Raw genomic sequence first — 17,665 nt, 5'->3', positions numbered from 1 at the left:
ATTATTAATAATAATAATCAGTTATATTGTCAGAGTGTGAGACTCTTTAAGTGAAGCTATTTTGGAATATCTGTGCGGAACGCCTCAGAATAATGTTTTGAGAAATTGCCTGTTCGTTTATTTTTCGGGCACGGTGCACAGTCGGTGTATTAGGGGTTAATGATAATGGGAGACAAAGGTAGCACAGACTGGAAGATGTGTCTTTCGGTTTGTTTCCGTCTCCTTCTGTCTGAATTCAGTGTCAGGGTGTTTGTACCAGGCTGTCTCCTCAATGAGGCGGATTTTTAAGGTTCCTTAACCTTAACCCTTAGAGCGCCAGGAGAATATTGCAGGTTTAACCCCCGCCCTTCAGTCTGTCCTTTGTCTAATATCACAGACTGTTTGTCAAGAAAATTTACTGGGGTGGGTGGACCAAATGTTATAATATCTATGATTGGCAAGTGTCCAAGTCCTAACATGAGTTAAATGCCTCAATCTGTATTTTCTGGGGAGGTGTATCAATTTTTATAATGGACCTTTTATAGTTATCTGGCAAAGGGGTTACTGCTTTTACAAGGTCGATTTGAAAACCAATTCCTTAATGGATTTGGGGAAATTTAGCATCTGTCGCTATTATTCCTCCTCGACCCAATCACTGATGGGTGCTTCCATTACATTTTAATTGTTGTTGTATTTTTGCAGTATTTCTTGTTATTAGAAATCAGTTGAGGAAATTGACGTGTTGAACAAAGGGAAAATGGAGGATCTGAAAGCTGGGGGAATGGGTTCCTGGAATTCAAAGGGTTAAACTAAGTCAGCGTTGTAATTACCTTGTTGGGCGATGGGGCTCAAGCCCGATTAATGAGGATGGACCTTGCATCATGGTTTCATAGGCAGTTTCTGAGCTGTGCGGTCTTCCTTTTGCAACCTAATGAGATCTTCAGTCTGTTATTAGTCATGTACAGAACCTACAGGTGTGAACTGACATCAGTGCAAGCGAATTCAAGTTTTCTAAGTGATGATCAAATAATGAATACTGGTGAATTTGCCTTTAAACATATTTGCTTAGGGGTTAAACATAGATAACACACATCATGTAGATATAACCTTTCTGCTAACCCAGATGTTGGGTGTGGTTTTCATATTATGACACTCTTTAACCCCTCAAGGACTGCATTTTTCGCAAGCTTTATTTCTGATATTTTTAGGAATGTTGAAGATTAGTGATATGTATTGGTCAGTACTTTGTCAGTTCTGCCAATTGTCTGTCTTAGAAGAAAAATCCTGACCCAGAATCTCCCAGAAAATGTGTGACACACAATGATTAACTGCTTTAACAGTCACACTGAGGGTAGGCTGGAGGTGTAACCCTTATGATTCCGAGCTCTCCAATCTCTGAATGTGTATGGCAGTTCTTTCCCTGCTGTCTCAAGAATGCTGCTACGCAGTTGAACTGGACGAGTTAACATCTTTATATTGGATTTCACAAAGAGCCATTGCCAGACTGGTAACTAATATCATAATGCACTTTTAATCTTGTATCCTTTTTCTCTACCTGGTGAGGAATTTCCTGTCTACGACCCTTTGGGATCCTATTCCTGTACATGTGTCAACCCAACCCCCATCCAAACCATAAGTATGCAGACACACACAGCCACCCTCCTCCCTGGGATCCAGAATTAAAAATCTCAACACCAGGTTATAATCCAACAGGTTTATATGGAATCACTAGCTTTCAGAGCGCAGCTCCTTCATCAGGTGATTGAGGAGTATAAGACACAGAATTTATAGCAAATGTTTACAATGTGGTGTAACTGAAATTATATGTTGAGTAAGACCTGGATTGTTTAAGTCTCTCATCTTTTAGAATGAACATGTTGGTTTCAGTTATTTCTTATGTAAATCACAGAACTTTTAAAAAAATTCTGTGATTTACATAAGAAAGAACTGAAACCAACATGTTCATTCTAAAAGATGAGAGACTTAAACAAACCAGGTCTTACTCAACATATAATTTCAGTTACACCACATTGTAACCATCTGCTATAAGTTGTGTCTTATGATCTTATAGTCCACAACCACTTGAAGAAGCAGCAATCAGAAAGCTAGTGCTTCCAAATAAACCTGTTAGACTATAACCTGATAGATTGCCTACAGTGTGGAAATAGGCCCTTCGGCTCAACCAGTCCACACCGACCCTCTGAAGAGTAACCCACCCAGACCTATTTCCCTTTGACTAATGCACCTAACACTATGGGCAATTCACCTGGACTGCACATCTTTGGACTGTGGGAGGAAGCCCACACAGACAAGGGGAGAATGTGCAAACTCCACAGACAGTCACCCGAGGCCAGAATCGAACCTGGGACCCTGGTGCTGTGAGGCAGCAGTGCTGACCACAGAGCCACCATGCCATGTGATTTTTAACTTTGTCCACCCCAGTCCAACACTGGCTCTTCCAAATCAGGGATACAGGATGTTTGTTTCAAATACCTTGTTTTTGAGGCAGGGAGAAAGTTCTGGGGAAAGAAGGTTTCTGCAGATATTTGGTTGCTGAAAGCAAGAGGTTTGATGATTCACATGGCCCCTTCTTGCCCTTTGCTTTTCTGGTATGCAATGTGACTTGCACAGGGCTATTCTTTGATGCAATGCTACGTGACACAGCTGTTTCTGTTGCTATCGATCTTTTGCCAGTCTTTATACCCCACATGAACCACATCCCACACTAATTACTTCTCATCCTTGCCCAAAAGGCCTGTTCTCTTTTCTTGCATGTGGGCATCAAGCGTTCCTGTAACTGAATCTGTTAGCTATTCCAGCCGCTGTATGGGCGTAATTAGCCTGTCTGATGGGAATGAGATGAGATCATGCTGCAGGATGTAAAATGAATGCCTGACACAAACCCTTTTCTTTCCAGGTAGGTTAAGCTCCCCCTCAGATGGCAATGAACACAAGGCCAGCACTGCTGCCTCTCAGTGCCAGGTACCAGGGTTTGATTCCAACCCTGGGTAACTGTGTGTGGGTTTCCACCCAGTGATTGAATTCCCCCCCCCCCCCCACCCCCCCCCACAGTCCAAAGATATGCACTTTAGATGGATTGCCCATGGTGTTCAGGGATGTGTAGGTTAGGTGCATTAGCCATGGGAAATGCAGGGTTACTGGGATGGGAAAGGGGGTGGGTCTGGGGTGGTATGCTCTTGTTAGGCTGAATGGTGAATCGACGTTTTGGGTATGAGCCCTTCTTTGGGCTCATGCCCGAATCGTCGATTCTCCTGCTCCTTGGATGCTGCCTGACCTGCGTTTTTCCAGCAACACATTTTTAGCTCTGATCTCCAGCATCTGCAGTTCTCACTTTCTCCTTGTTAGGCTGAATGGCCTGTTTCCACACTGTGTAGTGATTCTATATTTCATTCCTAATGAAGGGCTTTTGCCCGAAATGTTGATTTTCCTGCTCCTCGGATGCTACCTGACCTGTTGTGCTTTTCCAGCACCACTCTAATCTAGATTCTATGATTCTACGTCCACTTTTAATATTCTCCTAGGGTGTAGGTTTGCTCTCTGAGCTGTAGGTTTGATATCCAGACGTTTCATTACCTGGCGAGGTAACATCATCAGTGGTGACCTCCAAGTGAAGCGAAGCTGTTGTCTGCTGCTTTCTATTTATATCTTTTTCCTGGATGGGGTTCCTGGGGTTTGTAGTGATGTCACTTCCTGTTCGTTTTCTGAGGGGTTGATAGATGGCATCTAGATCTAGGTGTTTGTTTATAGTGTTGTGGTTGGAGTGCCAGGCCTCTAGGAATTCTCTGGCATGTCTTTGCTTAGCCTGTCCCAGAGATAGATGTGTTGTCCCAGTCGAAATGGTGTTTTTTTTTTCATCCGTGTGTAGGGCTATGAGGGAGAGAGGGTCGTGTCTTTTTGTGGCTAGCTGGTGTTCGTGTATCCTGGTGGCTAACTTTCTTCCTGTTTGTCCTACGTAGTGTTTGTGGCAGTCCTTGCATGGAATTTTGTAGATGACGTTGGCTTTGTCCATGGGTTGTACTGGGTCTTTTAAGTTGATTGATTTTTGTTTGAGGGTGTGGGTGGATTTGTGTGCTACTAGGATTCCGAGGGGTCTTAGTAGTCTGGCTGTCATTTCTGAAACTTCTTTGATGTATGGTAAAGTGGTTAGGGTTTCTGGCTGTGTTTGGTCTGCTTGTCGTGGTTTGTTCCTGAGTAATCTGCGCACTGTATTTTTTGAGTATCCATTCTTCTTGAATACGTTGTATAGGTGGTTCTCCTCTGTTTTCCGAAGTTCGCCTGTGCTGCAGTGTGTGGCGGCTTGTTGGAATAGTGTTCTGATACAGCTTTGTTTGTGTGTGTTGGGATGGTTGCTGGTGTAAAGTATTTGGTCAGTGTTTGTCAGTTTTCTGTACATGCAGGTTTGTAGTTCTCCGTTGTCCTTTCTTTCGACTGTGACGTCCAGGAATGCGAGTTTGTTGTCGGTTTCTTCCTCCCTTGGTGAACTTTATGCCTGTGAGGGTGTTGTTGATGATGTTAAATGTCTCTTCTATCTTTGTCATCACAAAACGAAACAAGATAGAAGAGACATTTAACATCATCAACAACACCCTCACAGGCATAAAGTTCACCAAGGAGGAAGAAACCGACAACAAACTCGTATTCCTGGACGTCACAGTCGAAAGAAAGGACAACGGAGAACTACAAACCTGCATGTACAGAAAACTGACAAACACTGACCAAATACTTTACACCAGCAACCATCCCAACACACACAAACAAAGCTGTATCAGAACACTATTCCAACAAGCCGCCACACACTGCAGCACAGGCGAACTTCGGAAAACAGAGGAGAACCACCTATACAACGTATTCAAGAAGAATGGATACTCAAAAAATACAGTGCGCAGATTCCTCAGGAACAAACCACGACAAGCAGACCAAACACAGCCAGAAACCCTAACCACTTTACCATACATCAAAGAAGTTTCAGAAATGACAGCCAGACTACTAAGACCCCTCGGAATCCTAGTAGCACACAAATCCACCCACACCCTCAAACAAAAATCAATCAACTTAAAAGACCCAGTACAACCCATGGACAAAGCCAACGTCATCTACAAAATTCCATGCAAGGACTGCCACAAACACTACGTAGGACAAACGGGAAGAAAGTTAGCCACCAGGATACACGAACACCAGCTAGCCACAAAAAGACACGACCCACTCTCCCTCATAGCCCTACACACAGATGATAAAAAACACCATTTCGACTGGGACAACACATCTATCCTGGGACAGGCTAAGCAAAGACATGCCAGAGAATTCCTAGAGGCCTGGCACTCCAACCACAACGCCATCAACAAATGCATAGATCTAGATGCCATCTATCAACCCCTCAGAAAACGAACAGGAAATGACATCACTACAAACCCCAGGAACCCCATCCAGGAGAAAGATATAAATAGAAAGCAGGAGACAACAGCTTCACTTCACTTGGAGGTCGCCACTGATGATGTTACCTAGCCAGGTAATGAAACATCTGGATATCAAACCTACAGCTCAGCGAGCAAACCTACACCCTAAACCTCAACCTGAGCTGCAAACCTTTTGATGCTCTGTTTCCAATGGTTAAAGTTGAAATCGCCAATATTGATTTGGAGGTGGATAGGTTGTAGGGTACATCATAGTTGCACCTGACTCCACTGAAGACCACAAAAGGAGGAAGACATGGGTCTTTGCTGCATGATTTAGTTATCAGTGCATGGTGCAAAAAAAAACACTCGTTTTAAAATGTGCAACAAGTTTAATTACAGGAGTTTTAAAATATTTTTGCAATCTTATAAGGTCTGCACTTAATTTTATTGTTCAGCTTTCATTGGCTTATGCATTGTTTACTTTGCTCAGTGTTATGATACTGTGGCGTTAAGAGGTGTATTTTGTCCTTTTTTTTTAATGAAGAAAGATTGAGACGGAGGTGCCAAGCAATTTCTTTAAATCTAATGAAGTAAACTGCGTGTGAGGTCTTGGGGCTTTTTTTTTCTGAAGCCGGAACAATAAAGCAGCCTGAATGGGTGGGTCAGTCTCTCTCAGAGCCAGGATTTTTAGTTGTTTGTTTCAGTTGTTGCTGGTGTCTTGAAGCTCAATGTGAAAGTTCTTATTTCTCTCTCCCCTGTTGCAACTAAAAGCTGGGGTTCTCTTCCTGCTGCTAGAATTGCATGTGAGACAGTCTGTTTTACTGAATTTGTGCTTTGAAAAGCCTGGTGCTGGAGAAGCACAGCCAGTCAGGCAGCATCCGAGGAGCAGGATAGTTGATATTTCAAGTATGAGCTCTTCATCAGGAATGATGAATAGTTTATGCCCAAAACATCAACTTTCCTGCTCCTCAGATACTGCCTGACTGGCTTTGCTCTTCCAGCACCACACTTCTTGACTTTGATGACCAGCATCTGCAGTCCTCCCTTTCTCCTATTTAATTATAAACTTACTGCAAAGCCTCTCCCAAGGGTGCCCACCTTTTGAAGAAGTTCTCCTCGTTTCTCTACAAGGATCTCTGTGAGTCTCTCTCAGTGCACCCCACCCCTGGTCGTCTCCTCAGCCATGAAGCTCTTCAACCATGTCCTGAAGCAGATTCGCTACCATAGCCCCATCTCCTTCCTCAGCACCGGCCTACAGAACCAACTCATCCCTGTTGGACTCCAGACTGCATTCAGTCCATCACAATTCGGACCTGACCAGGACAACCACTACCTACAGCTAATCCAAAGCCTCCTGAAATGGTTCTCCTTCCGGATCCTCTGCTCCACACTCGCAGCCACGTGCCACCGCTTACTCTTCCTGTCATCGGCTCAGGGCCACACGCTCTGAGTTCTCAAAGGACCTCTGCTGTTCTTCATCCTCCGAAGAATCCACACACTCAACAAATGCTTTTTCTCCAGCATATTGGACATCAAGGAAAGTAAGCACACCAAAATTTCATGTACATGGCTCCAAAGTTGGGATTCCTCGATCATCTGAGAAGCTTCTCCAGGCCTCTGGAATGGCTCAGATGCCACTAACCTCTTGGCCACTCCAGTCACCACCACAAAAGCTCATTCCTGATGAAGAGCTCACGCTCGAAACAACGTCTCTCCTGCTCCTCGGATACGATCTGACCGGCTGTGCTTTTCCAATGCCACACTTTTTGGCTCTGATCTCCAGCTTCAGTAGTCCTCACTTTGTACCACCTGAATTTGTATTTGCCAAAGTTGTGTTTATGGCATGTTGCTATATTGGAACAATTAATTAGTAGTAGTTATTTTAATATAATATTTTGTTAGGCCTTTCGATAGCTACAGTGAAGCCAATTATTTTTATTTTGTCTGTATTTTAACTGGAGTGTAAAAATAAAGTGTTTTACTTAAAGCCCAATAGTTTGACCAATCAAATTGCATCTGGAATGCAATGCCTTAGACTTTTTAATGCTAATATTTTCTTTAAAATAATCTTCTTTAAAATAATCTTTAAAATAATCTGCAAGATTAGCAGAAGAAATGGCTGATGAGTTGGTTCATTTTGAGGGGGTTTGGCCGAGTCAGTAACAAATTAGGGGCTCTTGTCAGGATCAAAATCTCTAATTCCAGGTTGGGTTTCGGATTATTGGACTCCAAGGCGGTGAGTGTTGGTGTTTTTTTAGTTTGGGTGTGACGTTTCTATGGTTTAAATAGGGTGAGCCTTGTGTAATAATAGCTCTTTCAGTGCCTAAGACTTACCTGGGGATGGAAGATGTCATTTCTGGAGTATTACAGGAAGTGACTAAGGCAAAGGTTTTGGAATTGGCAGACAAGCAATTGGAGATGCCTTCCTCCCTGCAAAAAGAGGAGATAAATGCAGCAATAGTTTGACATTTATGATTGCTAGAAATATCATCAGAATCTATGGAAATGGCTAAAATTAATTGCGAATGAAGCAGCTTAAGCATGAAAAGGAAATGAAACAATTTGAATTACAATTAAAAGCAGAAAGAGAGACTAGCCATGGCAGAATTAAAAAGGAATTTGAAAAGAAGGCCCTAGTAGAAGAAAATGAAGAGACAGAGTTTTTGAACTTTTAATTTTTCAGTTCCAACCTCCAATGTTGACTTAAAATGGTGGAGGTAGAGGTGAAAGGTCGGAGTAGTGATGAGGAGAGTGAGGTAGAACCATACCCTTTGGAGCCAAAGGCGTGATTGGGATCTGTTTAAATATGTCCAAGCATTGCTTGAGTTCAATGAGAAGGATGTAGTAGAATTTTTCATTTTTTTTTTTGAAAAAGCGGCTAAACAAATGAAATGGCTGGTGACCATGTGGGTACTGTTGGTCTAAACAAAGTTGGTAGGTAGAGCTAGTGAGGTATTTGCATCACTATCAGAGGTGGTATCTGGGGAGTATAATGAGGTGAAAAAAAGCCATCCTAAGTGCGTATGAGCAAGTACCAGAAGCTGACAGATGACAATTTAGGATTTGGAGGAGCTGGTGTTGGACTGGTGTGTACAAAGTTTAAAAATCACACAATGCCAGGCTATCGTCCAACAGGTTTATTTGGAAGCATTAGCTTTCAGAGCGCTGCGCCTTCATTAGACTCCACGTTCATCTGATGAAGGAGCAGCACTCCGAAAGCTAGTGCTTCCAAATCAACCTGTTGGACTATAGCCTGGTGTTGTGATTTTTAACATTTTAGGAATCTATGGAGGGAGCCTAGTTGAACGTACATGGAGTTTGAAAGGATCAAACTTTGATAGGTGGATAAGGGTATTGCAAATAGATTTTTAAAAAATACACTTCCTGAAGTAGTGAGAACTCGGTTGGAAGAGCAGAGAGTTAAAACTGCAAGATTAGCAGAAGAAATGGCTGATGAGTTGGTTCATTAATCAAAGTTTGGCTTCCGACATCAAATTCAATCCATGAGGGATGGAAATTGGAAAAGAGAAATCCTCAGGTAGTAAGGGAAAAGGAGATCTGACAGAAGATCGTTTATCACGGGGTAAAAAGGAAACCCATGAGGGGGAAAGAGAAATTTTTAAAAAAGCCACAGGTGGAAACAGCAGGAGAAATCAAAGATAAGAAAATTGAAGTTCGATTATCCAAAACTGTTTAATCGAATGTTGAGGGGAAAATTAACAACAACTGGAGGACAAAATGGATATTTTTAGTTCAGAGAAATTAGCTGAATTACAACAGAAAGATGAAAAACTAAAGCAATTGTATCTAAAAGCATACACGAAGAAAAATCTGAATGCATCCCAGAATGTTATGATTTTAAAAGTGAAGTCTTGATGAGCACATGGAGACCATCACACATTCAGGCAGATGAGAAGTGGGTAGAAGTTCATCAAATTGGATTATCTGTGGATAATAGAAAGATGGTGTTGCAGGTAGCAGAGTTAACAGTACAAGGTATTTTGGGAGGAAGGAAAACTCAAGCCAAAACACAAGAACATTTTTTTTACTGGCCTGGACTGCGTAAGGATGTGGTTGAGTTTACCAGATATGTCATATGTGTCCCGTAATTGGAAAATCTTTAATGACAAAACTCTTAATACCCATTCCTGCATTTGAGGAACATTTTACTAGAGTCTTAAGTGATGTGTCTGACCCCAACTAAAACAAAAAGTGTGAATCAGTACTTGTTGACCACAATGGATGTATCTACTCGATTTCTAGAGACCATTCCATGACGCAGTATCACAGCTAAAAGGATTGTCGAAGAATAACTCAATTTGTTTTTGAGATATGGACTGCTCACAGCAATACAGTTGGATCAAAGGTCAAAATTATTCAAGGAAGCTCTGAATAGCTAAGGAATTAACAAAAAAATTCAAATCCATTGTTTACCTTCCAGAATTGCAGGGAACATTATAATGGCAGCATTAATTTTTAAAGACCATGTTGAAGGTTTTATAGTAAAGATTATCCAGAGGATTAGGAAAAAGGCATTCCATTTGTTCTTTTTACAGTTAAGGATGCACCTAAAGAATCAACTAAATTCAGTTCATTTGAATTAGTTTTTGGGCATGAGGTGAGAGGACCACTACAATTATTTAAGGAGAAATTAGGGAATACAGAAACTACATATTTGGACTATTTGTCACCTTTAAAGATCAGACTAAAGTGAGTTGGTGAGACAGCATTTAAAAGTGACAGTATTTGACGAAACCGGTAGCAGACAAGAAACGAAAAATTCACAATTTTGCTGTTGGAGATAGAGTGGGATTATTACTCCCAGTTGTAAGAGTACCTTTAAAAACAAGGTTTAGTGGGCCTTAGCAAGTTGAAAGGAATTTGAGTGAGGTGACTGTTTTTGATAATGCCAGATACTAAGAAATCTGAGTGCGCCATGTGAATATGCTTGAAAAGTATATTAATAGGATAGGAAGGGAAAGCAAAAAAAGAATGTGTTACTGGTTACAACACAATGAAGATCAAGTTCACAGGATTCTGAATTGGACATTGCTCAAATTAACTTGGACATTGAGAAAGTTCTGAAAAATTGGGAGAAGTTATTGAGTTACCTTTCAGAGGGAAATGAAAATGATCTGCCAAACTCATTACTATCGCATGGGGTGATATGTGGGAATAAACTGGAAAGTAATAATCTGATTATGCATAATCTACCTATTGGAAATGCTGTTTCATTTAAGCAATATCTTCATAAACTTAACCCTCTAAAGTTGGCACAGGTTCAAAATGAGATTGAATGCATGCTCAAAGACCATATAATCTAAGTGAGTTGCAACAAATGGAGCTGGCCCTTTAGTAATGGTGCCAAAACCAGATGGTTCTGTGTAGACTATTGTAAAGTCAGTGCAGTTACAAAAGCTAATCCATAAGTTATCCCACATTTGGGAGACCGTATTGAGAAAGTAGGACAAGCAATTTTTCTAAGTTGGACTTACTCAGAGCACACTGGCAAGTACCTTTTATTTGAAACAGCGAAGGTAATCACCAAATGGATTGTATCAGTTTAAAGTCATGCCATTTAGTTTGGAGAATGTGCCAGCACGTTTCAAAGACTAACCAATAATTTTGGGATTACCCAATTGTGTGGTGTACATCGATGATCTGGTGATTTTTAGTCCTATACTAAAGGAGCATTTGGAGCCTCTGTTGGAATTGTTGGATTGACTTTGGGAGGCAGGCTTGGTGATTAAACCTGGTGAAGAGTGAGTTCACGAAAGCCAAAGTCACTATCCTAGGCCATGTTATTGGACATGGATAGATGGCCCCCTGGGATGTGAAAACAGATGATTAGGGAATTTCCCAGACCTTTGAATGAAGAGGGAAGTATTACAATTCCTGGGATTGGGTAGTTTTATGATAAGTTGCTATCAAACTTTGGTAACATGATTGCTTCACTGACTGACTTGAAGTGCAGAAAATTTCAGTGGACGGTGGACTATCAGAAGGCATTTGACAGACTGAAAACTCTTAACCACTGCCCCAGTGTCAGCCGCACCTAATTACACAAAGCCATTCAGGGTGGCAATCAATGCGAGAGACATAGGGATCAGTGCTGTACTCTTGCACAAAGACGACAAGAAGATAGACAGATTGGTGTTTTTCCAAAAACTGGAATACTCATCGACAGAAATGTTCCACAATTGATAAGGAGATCTTGAGTTTAGTATTGGCATTGTAATAGTTAGACATTACTGGCAATATAAATGTTTTGAGGCAATTGTAAATACTGATCATAACCCCTTAAGGTTTTTGGGAAGATTTAAGGATAAAAATACCAAACTGTTGACATGGAGTTTAGTATTGCAGCCATTCAATTTGAAAATTATACATGTTGCAGGATGAGAGAACCTTGATGAATGAAGGTGGAGGTGTTTGGGGGGGGGAAAAATGGACTGAAACAGAATATATTAGTGAATGTTGGCATTGAGTCAGGGTAATGTGTATGTATTATATTGTATTAACGGAGTATAACTCAAGATTTTAAAAAGAAACCACTTTTGTATATTAGTGGTTCCTTGTTTTAAAAAAAAGAGGGGAGCTGTGATGATACTATGATTTTAAGAGGTGTATTTTATCCTGTGTTTTTTAAATGAAGAAAGATTGAGACGGAGACTGCTCAAAGCCAATAAAGTAAACAGCTTGTGAGCCCTTGGGGCTGTTTAAAGCTGGAACAATAGAAGCAGCCTGAATGGGTGGGGTCAAGCTCCCACAAAACCAGGATTTTTAGTTTTATCTTTCTGCAGTTGGTGGGGTCTTAAAGCTGGATGTGGAAGCTCTTATTCATCTCTCTGTTACAGCTAAAAGCTGGGCCTATCTTCCTGCTGCTCGAACGGCCTGTGAGACAGTTTGTTTCACTGAATATGCCTTTGCTAAAAGTGTGTTTGTGATATTACTATATTGGGACAGTTAATTAGTAGTTAAAATATGTATTATTTTAAGTATTTTGATAGTTAGAGTGAAATCAATTCTTTTATTTCTTTGTTGTCTGTATTTTAACAGTAGTGTAAAAATAAAGTTTGTTTTGCCTGAAGTAGAGTAGTTTGATCAATCAAGTTGCATCTGGAATGCAACGCCTTACATTTTATCTTTCAAATAAGAAAACACTGGGGTTTAGGCTACCTCCTTAATATAACTTGAGGGGGTTTGGTCTGATCAACTATGAGAGTCCACACCCAGGCTTAACCATTCAAGCACTGTGAACATAGATGGAACACAGGCTAAACTCTCAATCAAATGCAGAACAACAGAACCATAAACATAGTCTACAGTGCTGTTTATCCCTGCACTGACTCTGTTTAGTCAGACAGAAATAACAACTACCCAACTTTTTGGTATTCTGTATTTCAAAAATCTAGGCTTAAAGATAAAAATGGAATATCCTCAAACACAAAATGAAAGAAAGTAATGTTTTCAGAGCAGTCCAGAGATGTTATTACACAGGTCTGGAGCAGGTGGTACTTGAACCTGGTGTCTCAGTCCAGGAGTAGGGACACCACCATAATGCTACAAGAGGGCCCTCAGAGCAGATTGTTGGGTATTGGGATATGGGATGCTGAACATCTCCAGATAATTATTTGTGTGTGTTTTTAAAAAAATATTTGTCATACACCCTGTATGTCTACTCAGTAACTCTGAATAAAGAAATGTGAATGCTTCAGTGGTCGTTATCTTACAAAGGGAACATCTTACCCTGAAATATGCAGTTGGAGACATCAGCCCTTATTTTAAAAAAGAGCAACAAAAATGTACGTCTAACTCACCTGGGGAAGTTTAAGATGCTCTAAAGAATACTTGAAGTGATTTTCTGAAAGAAATAACCATTGCCTTGTGTATTGATTCTGACTCAGTTCATTCAAACTGGATTTGGTCAGTTCACTCCTTGAACTTGTGCTGCCATCCAATTAGATAATGGCTCATCTGTATCCTTCTTCCATTTACCCATCTTGGTTCCTTTTAATTCACACACAATACACTCGCCTCATCAAAAATGATGAATCTTGGCTTTGCTATTTTCAGTTGACGGTCTCTGCAGTTTTGGGGGCAAAATTTTCAAGAATTCCACTGTTCCTCTTGTAGAGAAATGTTTTCTGACATGATCTCTGAAAGACCTAGTTCGAATTTGACGTTTCTGCCCATGTCCTGGACTCCCCCCCCCCCCCCCCCCCCCCCCCCCCCCCCCCCCCCCACCAGAAAAAATTGGGAAGATAGACCGGAACTGTTAGATTCCTTCAGTCGCCTTACCCATGTTGTTTACTGGTTTTTACAACTTGTCCTTACAATTTAATCCCCTTAGGTGAGTTACTGTAGTACCACTGTTAGAACTGAATGTACTGGCCACTGACAGAGTTCAATGCTGATGTGGGTTCAACAATAAACTACTGCAACCATTAACTCATCTAGTTTTCTTCATTGTCTCCAACTATTTTCTTTGCTGGAGTTTGCAGGTTTTGCTTGATCCTTAACATGGATATTGAGCTGCTGAATATTTTGTTGTCTTCAGTTGCTTCAATGAGTCATTTTAGCTCCACTTAAACTTGAGAGGTAGCTCTGCTTGTACAGTTAGTGTAATGGTATGAATAATTCCACCATCCGATTTTCATCAGGAGAAAGTCCGTGTCCTTTGTGTGTTGCGGTAAGTAATTCATTCTGACCAGTGTTAATCGTTTGACCCAGATTATAGTAATGTTGCATGGCAAAGAAAAAGCGGTCGATGTGCAGTTTGAGTGAGCAGATCCACTTCCAAGGAATGCAGTCATGATGCTGACATGCATTGAGGGTGAGGAGGAACATTGCTCAGGATAAAGGCTGAATGGTTGAAAGGAGTTCAAGTCAAAAGTGCTGTTCGAACCTCCAGCCTCCCACTGTTTCATGATTCATGCAGCCTGAAATGTAGACAAGGATCTGAAGCCAATAATAAAGTGTGTACAAGTGACAAAATGGAGATTTCGGAGAGACAAATTGCTCAGCGTGAGCTGTTCGAAGTCTCGATCAAGTGTAGCTATACAGCACCAGGCTGTCTTGTATGTGTTGTGTGACTTTAAGAACTGCTGAATTCCAGTTTCCATAGGCACAATGATAACTGACTGACATTACATCTCCAGAAAAGTACACATTATAGGAACTGGCAGTGAAGGAAGTTTGCAATGGTTGCTAAAATTTTGATTGAAAATGCTACTCCCTTTATGTCCACAATAAAGCAGGAGCCCACCATTGATAGCTCCACAGCGCAAGCTAATTTAAAAAAAATTTTTTTTAAAAGACCAGCTTCAAGTAGATGATTGAGAAAGAGATGCTTATCAAGAAAACCTCATCTGACTGTGACTACGCACAGAAATTGCTGGAAAAGCTCAGCGGGTCTGGCAGTATCTGTGGAGAGAAATCAGAGTTAACGTTTCTGGTGCAGTGACCCTTCCTCAGACTTGACCTGAAACGTTAACTCTGATTTCTTCCCACAGATGCTGCCAGACCTGCTGAGCTTTACCAGCAGTTTTTGTGTTTCTGATTTACTGTAGCCGCAGTTCTTTTGGCTTTTATGATCAAGCACCCTCCGCTGTAAAGAGATTTATGAAAGAGATATTAAAGTTCAATCGGGAAGAGAAGTTGGTCACTTACGTTCTTGATCCTGTTACACCAACCTTTTTTAAGATCAGGGCCAATCTGAATCTTAACTCCAGCAACCAGCCTGGGTTCCATATACCTTCATAACCCTGCCAAACAAAAAAAAAACCCGATCAGTCTTCGTGTCGAGCAGATCAGTTGACGCAGGGTCAGCAATTTGTGAGAGTGATTTCCAGAATCCTTTATTTGAACCATTTGAATGGCCTAGCTCTAATTTTAATGTTTTCTGCTAGCACTGACTGGACTTACACCACAGGAAATTATTTCCCCTTAATCTCCCTGTCAATTCGTTTAATCCCCTTAAGCACCTCAATTAGATAACTCTTAATAGTCAAGGGAATACACGTCTTATCTTTACAAACTGTCCTCATCCATTTGCCCTTTGATCCTGGCTACATTGTTGGTGAATCCTCCCTGACATCATCTCCTCCAGTGCTAATATATCCTCCCTGAGGGACGCTGACCAGAACTGAACACTGAGTGGGAATTAGTCTGTTTTGTATATCACCAGCACGCTGGGGTGGTGGGGTGGTGGGGATGGAGACCAGCTTGCTTCTGAAGCTATCTCACTTGAAAGATGCAGAGTTTTCTCCCAAGAAAAGCTCACTTTAAAGTGAATTCCATTTATTTATGATGGTAATTCTACCATTTAGCTTCCTTCATGTTTTGGACGGTGTAATCTGTAGCTACCTATTTTATTCTGTCTGTCTCCCACCTGACTGTTGATGGTGTTTCAGCTCAAGCTTTTCGACTGAAAATCAAGCACTTGTTGTGACTCCTCAGCAGTTAGATGGAAATCAGGAAACGTACTCATCCACTCCCCCCATCTTCCGTTGCATCTTCCTGACTGCTGACTTCTGTATGGCATGAGTTAAGACACCGAGACCATCGTTTTTAGCACCTTCCTTAATTTCCACTGTCCAGCCATGCAAGTCAAGCAAATGACTGCCTAACCTCCATACCAAGTCCAAATCTTCACTGAGCTACTTAATCCTTCTTGTCGCCCCATACTGTTTACCTCCCTACACACCACCTATTCTGGTAATGATCACTCTGCTCTGCTCTGCTGCAATTGCCTGTATTCAATCTTGTCCTAAGACTTCATGATACACAACATTGGAAGCATCCAATTTAAAATCCTCCTTTTTCTTTACAAAGTCTTTTCAAAGAAGGGTTGGAGGTTTTGAGCTCGAGGCTGAATAGGCTGGTGCTATTTTCTCTGGAGAGTAGGAGGTTGAGGGGTGGAGGTTTATAAAATCGTCAGGGACGTGGATAGGATAACTAGAAAAGGTCTTTTCCCCAGGTTGGGCGAGTCCCGAATTGGAAGGCATAGGTTTAAGGTGAAAGGGGAAAGATTTAAAAGGGAACTAAGGGACAACTTGTTCATGGAGAGGGTGGCGCGTGCATGGAATGAGCTGCCAGAGGAAGTGGTGGAGGCTGGTACAATTACAGCATTTAAAAGGCATCTGGATGGGTACATGAATAGCAAGGGTTTAAGAGGGATATGGGCCAGGTGCATGCAATTGGGACTAGATTTATTTCAGATATCTGGTTCACATGGATGAGTTGGACTGAAGAGTCTTTCTGTGCTGTACATCTCCATGACTCTTAAGTTCTCCACGGCCTTTTGTTCCTGTAACTTTGCAGATGCCTCTGCCCCCACCCACGTTCTGATTTCACACAACCCCCACCCCATGCTCAAAAATCGCACTCATCCATGGAGGGAGAGTCTTCAGCAACTGGACTTCCTCTCCAAGTCTCTACTTTTCTGCACACTGATTTCAAAAACCTCTTCAAGTCTTTTTGACTGAACTTTTACATACCTTTTAATCCATTTCTACATTACTCTAAAATCCATTCTTCGTCTGTCCTTCCTGGCAAGAGCCTTGGGATGCCTTGTCTATTAAATGCAGTATCCAAATGTCAATTGGTTTGCACCATTCCACCTTAGACATACCTAGTCCTTGTGGATCGACATCGCAATGGTACAGACAGTTCCATCCATGGGATATCTGCTCAGGACAATGAGTCATCTGATGCTGAATCAGCTGTTTTGTTGCATCCGAATTCGTGTTGATCTCCCCTTCAAGCCAGAGGTGATGAAAAAGTGGTATTGGCAACTAGGTGAAAGTGAAGATTGGAGATTAGAGTCGAGAGTGTGTTGCTGGAAAAGCACAGCAGGTCAGGCAGCATCCGAGGAGCAGGAGAGTCAACATTTCAGGCAAAAGCCCTTCATCAGGAATGAGGCTGTGAGCCAAGGGGGTGGGGCTGGGGGAAAGGTAACTGAGAGTGTGATAAGTGGATGGAGGTGAGGGTAATGGTGATGGGTCAGAGAGGAGGGTGGAGCGGATAGGTGGGAGGGAAAATAGACAAAGTAGGAAATGTCATGAGGGCAATGCTGAGTTGGATGGTTGGAACTGGGATAAGGTTGACCGGGGGAAGCAATGAGGAAACTGGTGAAATCCATATTGATGCCATGGGTTGGAGAGTCCCCAAATGGAAGATGAGGCCTTCTTCCTCCAGGTGTCGGGTAATATTGGAGCGATGATGGAGGAGGTACAGGTCCTGCATGTCCTTGTTGGAGTGGGAGGGGG

General features: G+C 41.7%; 1 protein-coding gene across 2 annotated transcripts in view; it reads left to right on the top strand.

The window, feature by feature from the left end:
• The window catches only part of ank3b (ankyrin 3b), a 716,427-nt gene that overhangs the window by 154,148 nt on the left and 544,614 nt on the right, over positions 1 to 17,665 (top strand). The window lies entirely within an intron of this gene.

Source organism: Chiloscyllium punctatum, chromosome 38 (genome assembly GCF_047496795.1).
Source record: "Chiloscyllium punctatum isolate Juve2018m chromosome 38, sChiPun1.3, whole genome shotgun sequence".
Classification (NCBI taxonomy): Eukaryota; Metazoa; Chordata; class Chondrichthyes; order Orectolobiformes; family Hemiscylliidae; genus Chiloscyllium; species Chiloscyllium punctatum.
Note: the sequence above shows the minus strand (reverse complement) of the source record. Positions and strands in the feature narration are given on the sequence as shown.